Source organism: Glycine max, chromosome 8, assembly GCF_000004515.6.
Source record: "Glycine max cultivar Williams 82 chromosome 8, Glycine_max_v4.0, whole genome shotgun sequence".
Taxonomy (NCBI): Eukaryota; Viridiplantae; Streptophyta; class Magnoliopsida; order Fabales; family Fabaceae; genus Glycine; species Glycine max.
Window position 1 is genome coordinate 37,004,063 of NC_038244.2, and position 9,111 is coordinate 37,013,173.

A 9,111-nucleotide genomic window follows, 5' to 3' on the forward strand; every position below is an offset into this window, starting at 1 on the left:
AAGACTAAAAAAATCCAAGAATTGAACTCAAGACCTAAAAGTTATTTAGTATAACAACTTACCTATAGATCCATGATTAATTAGTATACTTATGACACAAATAATATACACACACACACACACACACACACACACACACACACACACACACACACATTATGTTAGTAGATGATTCTTGCCATTCCATTACTAACTCACTAGTTGGACCAGTGACTCATTAATCTAGTACCTTGATTGGTCCAATTTTTAAAACATTAGATGAAATGGTGATAAAAAAAAATTTGGGAATTTTTATGTGGCATTGTGAAAATTCTTGAATTTTCCAAATTATTTTAATTCTTCCTTACATTCATAAAATTAAAATATCCAAACTGTTCAATTGTTGTTGAACATTTTTTTATCTCATTTTATTATACTTCAAAAAATTTAATCCCTTTATACCCAGATATAATTAATCAGAATATTGAATATTGTTTCACTTACTCATGCTTAACCCTTAATTACCAAGGGCCAAGAGTCTTTATGGCTTAAAGTCGAGAGTGATGAAAAATCCTTAGATACCTTATTTCTAAGCTCATAATTGTAAACACCCCCCCCCCTTCTTTCTGTGTTTATTTGTTAGTTTTACATTTTCCTATTTAACATGCTATGAATGAATGAATTGCAACATCAACTTTTTTTTGACAATTTTTTTTAATCTTTGCTATTTTTCTTTGAAGGAGGTTGAGAGATACGAGAATGAAGGAATTCGTATTCGACGTCAAAAAGTAAAGACACAAGACAAAGAAGAAAGCAACCGCAAAACCAAAGAAGAAACAAAAGTGAGTGTACTTACTTTCAAAATGAAGAGTTCTAGCTCACAACAAATTCCCCATCACATTTTTTCTAACACATCTTTTACCATTGGTTAAAATTTATTGAAAACTAGTAAGAAAGAGTATATTAGATATAGTGGTAGTAGAACTTCTTCTTATTCTTCTTTTTTTTTTTTTTTTTACAATAACTTAGAAAGGTATAGTTCTCTTTTATTGCTTAGGTGCATGTAGAGTTTGACATTTTAAATATCAATTCAATATGATATTTTAAATTTTACCATCAATATATTCAAGGAAAAAACATTCTTATTAATGTTTTACATTTTTTTTAATTTAACTACAAGGACTTTTTGGAAGTTCATAGGTATAGTGAGTATGCTTATTTTGGGAGTTTGAAATCTTTTTCATTACTATTGAAAAATACTATTTTTAAATATTTCTAAAATTTTAATAAAATGATGGATAAATTGTTTAGAGTATACATATTTTGGTTGTTCTGTATTTTCCTTTACTATTTAAAAAGTTTTAAAATATTGCTATTATTTTCAGGAATTTATTGTAGCTCAAGAGAAAAATAAAGAAGCAAAAACTGAAGTGAGTATACATATTTTTAAATGTTTCATCATTTTCATTATTGTTCAATTTTTTTATTAAATATTGCTAAATTTTCCAAAAAATGGTTCTACCCAATGAGAAAAGCATAAAAGCCGAAGTTGCAACAAGTGTTCTCACTTTGGATTTTTTTTTTGTATTTTTCTTCACTTTTAAAAATTCTCTTTCCTTGTAAATTTTTGTTGAAATATTAAGAAATGTTTGCTAATGATGAAAAAAAAAAGAAGTGGAAATATTTTTTTATATAACATGAAAATTTAATTTTTAATGTCAAAGTTGCTAGTTGATAAGAAAAAAAAAACTACAAATTGGATTTAGCACAATATTCATTACTAAACATGTATCGTGCTTAACCATGAATTTTTCAGGAAATATGCTAGTTGCTCAAGGAAAAAGTGAAGCAAAATATATGAGAGTCATTGTTGAAGAGTTTCTTTCTAAAGCTCATTACAAGCAACTTCACATGTTCAACCCATGATCTACAAAAATTGATAAGTTTATAATGTTCAAACTAAATGAAAACATTATCATCAATTTATTTAATACCTATGTTGAGAACCTTTATGTGATTTAGAATTTTCATATGATTTTATAATGACTTCTATGCTGTATGAGATGTGTTAGAACTTGACTTATTTTATTTTTATCTTTTGTTTATTTCTTCCTCTTTTATTTTAAATTCCCATTATTTATAAAAAATGCTCCAAGGATGCGATTGGAGATTGACTAAGATTTCTGTTGGTACTCAATCACTAATCCAGTTGATTGGAGTTTAAATAATGTCACTTGGTTGTTGACATAGGAAGACTTGTCAAATCAAAGCTCTAATGAATAGGTGAAGGCCTCCCAAAAATGAGTTGTTGGTTCGCGTAGAGCCACTTGAACCATCCTAGGGCAATGCCTTGCATGAAAAATGAAAGTAGGGTAAGATGATGGGAAGGTGGTGTCACGGTAAACTCAAAATATTTATTCTCTTGGTAGATCCATTCAAGCGGATTAGAATCATCAAATGGAGCTAGGCGAACCTTAGTGGTTTGAACCGAATAAACCAATGAATTGGGCGGAAGAGTTTTTGAAACTCAATTGCATATGCTCCGTGAAGGTGACTAACTCAGCAGCCAAGGAGGAATATTGGTTATCTATATGGACCTAAAGGTCCTTCATCTGAGTGAGACATTGTTTTAAAAGGTCCTTAACTTTAGAGGGAGGCACGGTGACTAATGAAAGCACCAATGGTATAGTGAATTGGGATAAAGATTCTCCTTCTAAGTAGGAAGGACTCCAAGGGTAAGAATTAGCTAAGAAAGAGTTCAAATGTCAATTCCCTACCTTATTTTCATTCAACATTGCAATATAAGGAAAAGGGATACCATCCTACTATCACGAATCTCAAAGCAAGTGACACTAATCCAATGATTACATCATAACTGATTGAAATGCTAATGATAGAATAGCATACATTCAAGTGGGTGCTAAGAGTCTAAAACTTTCTAAGGAGTCATACAGCCACAGTCAACATGGCTTAAACGTAAACTTTTCTCCAAAAGGGAATTGTTTTCAATCTTTGAGGCATTTCTATTATGGACTCACTTTCATTGACTGGTCCATAATGAGCATTGTCCTCCATTACCTTATTTGGGCTTAATGTTTCCCTTAACAACATATCATTACCCTCCCCACCTAAAACAACCTTTTCCACAAGGTTAAAAGTAGGATAAGTCTTAATGAAAGTCTCATCTTCCCATGTTGACTCTGAAGACGAAAAACCCTCCTAAAGAACCAACAACTGAGGGCAATCTCCTTTGTCCGAAAGAAGTGTGTGGTGGTTCAATTAAGGTGCCTGTAACAGAAGAGAGTGGCAAAATCTGAGTAGGAGGATCCCTTAGAAGGGTTTGAGTTTGGACACATGAAAAATCAGTTGAATGCAGGCTCCCTCCTGCAAAGCCGACTGGTATGTGACAAACCTGATAACGTGAACCAGCCGAAAAGTATTGCTTTGAAAGTTACTCATAACCATGATCCCAAACTGTGGTCTGACGATACGACTAGAGTGGAAGCCACACCCAATCCCTTGATTGGTAGCTACGATCAAGACGGTGGCTATCCACTTGATTGCACATGCAAATTTTTGTGTTGTTGCCATGTTCTCCTTAAAGAGGTGGAAGTGATGAGTTACTCAATCAACATTGGGTTTTAATATTTTGATTCAAGTTAGACCCAAATAAGAAAAAAAAATCATTGGTTTGGATGATTTGGTTTATTGTTTTGATTTGCATCAATAAACACCCCTAACGTCATGTCGCAAAATTTTGGTTCCTTTATTATTAGTCCTTCTAAATTATTATCACAAGGCCATGTATTGTTTTCATCAGCAAAGATGATGAAATCCTACCCCCCCCAAGGGCATCGGATAGAAAACTCCAAGAAGATTGGGCCATAGATGCAAGAGAAGGCCCTAGGGTTCTCATGAGCCTTAGGGTAGATTTCGGGCCCATGGGCTAAGTATGAGTCCACTTATCTTTGTGCATATTAGATTAAAGTTTCATTATTTTTGGGCCTTGTATTTAGGGTTCCATAATTTTGGTAGGGTACCCTAGAAATGTAGGATTTTACAACCCTTGTATTTTAGGGCACCTAGACTAGTTTTTGTATTAGGGGTAGTTTTGTAATTTTACATGCATTAAGTGAATATTTGATGTGTGTATTGGGAAATAAATTTAATTGAATTGGGAGAAGTCCAATCCAATTAAATTTTAGAGGGGGAGGTGAGCATTTGCTTGCTACACCTCATTGTCACATCATACAGTCATACTTTGTGCATGTCCTTCATGTTTTACATGCCTCATGATACCTAAACACACTTAGTGGAGAATCTTGGACTTGATATTCGATTAGAAGGCTAAACCACAGCTAAAATTCAGTGATCATAATTAGTGAAATTTTGGCTCCACAAATTCAAGTGAAATTTGAATAGAAATTCAAGTTTTCCTCCAATTTTGTGTGACACTTAGTTTATAAATAAAGGTCATGTGTGTGCATTTTTTCAAATTTGATCATTTGAGAATTACACTTCAAAGTTCAGACCTCATTTGAGGCATAAAATTTTGTGCTCTTTCTCTCCCTCTCCCTCCACTCATCTTCTCCTACCTTCAAGCTCTTATCCATGGTTTCCTATGGTGGTGAACTTCTTCTTGACTCATCTTCTCCTTGAAGTGGCGTCTCCAATCATCTTTCTTCCTTCTCCATTCCGTTGCCATTCATCTTCAAGAAGCAAAGGATTCCACTGATGAAGAAGATTCAAGGCCTACAAGCTCCACATGGAGCTACGTCAAAAGAGGACATTTAATAGATACAAGGAACAAAGAATACCTAAACCCATATACATATACAATAAAAAGATTATGGCATTGTTTTTGTAGACATCGTATAATTGGAAAACCATTCAAAAGAACAAAAAGAGAAACCCTACATATGACGTGTTAACCATGAGCTTGATTTAAATTTTATGATGTTTATTACATAATTCCTTGCCATTGATGATAATGTTATTTTTGTTATAAGCCACACAAACCATGATAACACCATATTATATTTCTTTGACAACAGATTCAACATAGGCTTAAGCAAAACCAACAACTAGAAGATTAGCAATTAGAAAGACTCCTCTTAAGGTAGTGTATCAATTCATCAATATACCTTTCTTGCCTGCCAACATTGACAAATAAATCCTCCACCTCTTTAATTTTTTCCCTTTAGATCCTTTCTTCATCCTCAACCATAACCAGCCTTATTGAGTCTATGACCGCATCACTCGTGAGAGATCCATCTAGTTCATCCCTAGGAATCAAATACCTCATCTTCTTCTCTTCCAACAGTTTTGTGTTCAATCCTTGGTCTTCAAGAAACATTAATAGAAATACAGGTTTCTCATTTTGAACAGCCTCCACCATAAAGGTCCAACCAAAGTCAGTAAAAAACCCACCAATTTCCACGTGGCTTAATATCTTTAATTGTGGTGCCCAACCAGTGCACACTATTCCACACCCTTTAGTTCACTCCTCAAAATTTTCCGGTAATTGTAACACATCTTTATCCCATGGTCCACGTCAAACCCTTAGTCCCAAAAAAATGGAAGTTTTGATTTCTCCAAACCTAGAGCTATTTCTGTGACTTAATCTTGACTTTGTTTCGCTTTGCTTCCAAACACCACATACAACACACTCCCACATTCTTGATTGTCTAACCACTCCTTCATCCACTGCCATGTCACATTATCCTTGTCGCCCTCAAACCTAGTGTTGACCAGCTGACCCACCGAGAGAACCGATTTATGGTAAATGTTCTCCAACACTTCAATGGTTTGCTAATGTAATTAGGCCTTTTAGTTTTTCTAATGTAAGAGGCCTAGCACACTAACAATCGTATCCTTCACCTCACCAATAAGTTGCTCAAAACCTTGTTGGACCCCCATACATGCTACCACCTTAGATTCTTCAAGTGTTAATTATGTTCTTCTATCACAAAGGGCCTTGTCTTGATCTTTTGGTTGGAGATTACCATTTTTATGTAGACCAACACAAGCCTAATCCATTTTTGATAGGTATTGCTTTCCACATCCATGTAAATTCTGAGTCCCTCACCACAAACTCCAATCCATCAACATTAGGAGTCGGCTTACTCTCCCCCTCTTCTAAGGTTTTTGCTTTTGCATTTAATGTATTTGCACCTTCTCCCTCATCACCATATTATTATTAGTCACTATTAGAAAATATAATTTCTTAGTCGGTTATGAAGAAAGTCAACACTTTGAAGCCACCGTCGTGTAAAGTCATCACTTTTCACAAGTTTTTAAATCATCTTAGAAATCCACTTTCTAAGACGGTTTTTAACACAACCGTCTTAGAAAACATGTTTTTTTTTTCATTCAATGCACTCAAATCATAACTAACCAAAAATGCATACTACCATTTCATTTGGTTTATTAACTCAATTAATTATTATAAATTAATACTTTAAAATAAAATATTCATATAGTAATTAAAATAAACAAAACTGGGTTGGTTTGTAGACTAACCGAATGATAGCATTGGGTTTTACACTTAATGTGTAAAGAAATTATAAACTCATCACAAAAAGTAAATAGTTATATACTAAAAGTATATATACTAATCAATAGCAATAATAATAATATATGAATGATAAGACTCCACCAAGTGGCTCCACGTATGAAGGGGTGAAGTTGAAGACCTTAAGTAATTTGGTATAGACAACTCTTCCCAAGGACACGTATTTATAAGCATAATAGCATGAATAAATATCAATATTAATATATGAATGATAAGACTCCACCAAGTGGCTCCATGAAACGCCGTTAAGATTTATGTAATAGTCCTTGTAATCCTGCTTAAGTGATCTTATTTTTAAATTGACATGATAAAAAATTTACTTTTAAAAAATGTTCTATCATATTATTGATATATTTTCCATTAGCACAGCTAGAATTTCTAGGCACAAAAACAATCTATGATCTATCAAAACAGAAGTGAGCAAACTATCAGCATGTTTGACCAATAGTAGCTTAAACATATGGTATAAATATTGTGTATAAAGAGTAATGCATAATGTAACAACAATGCCTTTTGATTTTTTATTTAAATAAAAAATAAATAAAATAAAAAATTAGATCATCAATTCCCTCACTATATAAAAAAAACTTTTATCCAAGAACAATTTTTACAAAACATTTTTTGTTCTTTTTTTCTTTGACACACAAGAACCCTAAAAGAGCAACCGGAGGATGAGCTCCAGAAAGCACCAAAAATGTCACCATTGCTAACAGAGAACATTTGAACGACTACATCGAGATAAGAGAGGAGTTACTCACGCTTGGGGATTAGGAACATGTGTAGGGATCCTTAAAAGACCAATTTTGGGATGTTTTTATGAAATTTAATTTTGTTTTTATGCTTTTAATCGTGATTTGACTGTGATTGACGAACCAATTGATGTTTCGATGCGAAATTGATATGAAAAATTTTTTTAATAAACTGTTTCAACTACACATACATGAATTTTTGTGACAATCCGTGCTTCTGAGAATTTTCCAAATTACAACGATGTTGAATTATGAAAATTTAGAGTGTATATATATATATATATACACAATGAATTGAAATTTGGTGTTCTGACTTTATATAATTGTTTTCTTTTCTCCTTCGAATTATGAACTGCGCGTGCCTTTTTTTTATTATTTATTATTCTATTGGCCTTTGCTTATTTAGTGAATGGTTATGGAATGCTATACCTTGGCCTTTCACGTCAATCATATAGATAAATAGGAATATAACTATTGCCTTAATTATATGATAGCAAATCCAAATTTCCACAAGCTTAGGGTGCGTTTGGTTTGCATTTTCATTTTCTATTTTCATTTTCTGAAAACTGTTTTCATTTTCAAAAGATTAGAATTCTGAAAACATGTTTGGTTTGACTTCTTATTTTTTATTTTCAGGAAATAAAAATATTGAAATTTTTTTATATATTGACTTCTTGTCTTGTATTTTTAGAATTGCTTAAAATTACATTCCTTACCACCGCATTTTCATTTTACCCAAAATGAGGTTCCTGTTTTCAACTGAAAATACTGAAAATGAGATTTTATTGTTTCTATTTTCTGGTTCGTTTGGAAAAATATTTTCATTGAAAATGTTTTCAAAAATCCAACCAAATGCATTTCCATCACCATTTTCTGATTTCAGTGAAAATGAAAACAGGAAACAACCAAACCAAACACCCCCTTAGTTTTTTTTTTTCTTTTTTTGTATTTGGCTCGTTGAGTTAAATGAATATGCATGCCATAGAGAATGGGTTCAAAACTTTAAGTGCTTCACTCTAATTTTGGTCTAAATTATTGAAATTATTATGCAGTAATTTTTGGTTGAATTTTGGTGTATTGTGGTATAAATATTGAATTAAATTGTGCTTTGAATTTCTTGTAGTTTGCATTTTCAATATAATTAGTGTATATTCATACATGTTTTCAATGTATAGATAAGATCCTGACTTGTAGTATAAATTTATTAATGTATATAGGGATGTGGCTGCAACAACTCATTTTAGATTGTAATTCTATATGTGATATATATTTACTTAAGTATACTTTAGGAATCAGTTTGCGATTCACGAATCTTTTTTTTTTACATTTAAAAATATATACTCATATTATTATAGTATATATGTGTACAGTGAAATGATTATATATTTTTCATATATTAGAAGCTTTGAAATTATTATATTTTATTATTAGTGTTATTATACATATAATTAAATACTTATTATATGTGTATGATTTTCTATTGCAATTGATGTATATAATTTTGTAGTATTATATGACATGACCTAGAAAGTTATTAGTATGTTGGAATTAGAGAATATTATTATTTAATGAGATTGTGTACTGATATGTTGTATGTATTGAGTTATGAGCTATGAATTATGCAATCACACACTACTAGGAAATATGGTTTTTACATCGGTTATTTAAGACTTTCAACATCGGTTTTCTAACCGATGTTGAAAGTACCGATGTTAAAAGTAATATCGTTAACATCGATTTTTCAAAACCGATGTTATATGATAAGAATTTTGAAAAAAAAAAAGTTATAAATTTACATATCAACATCGG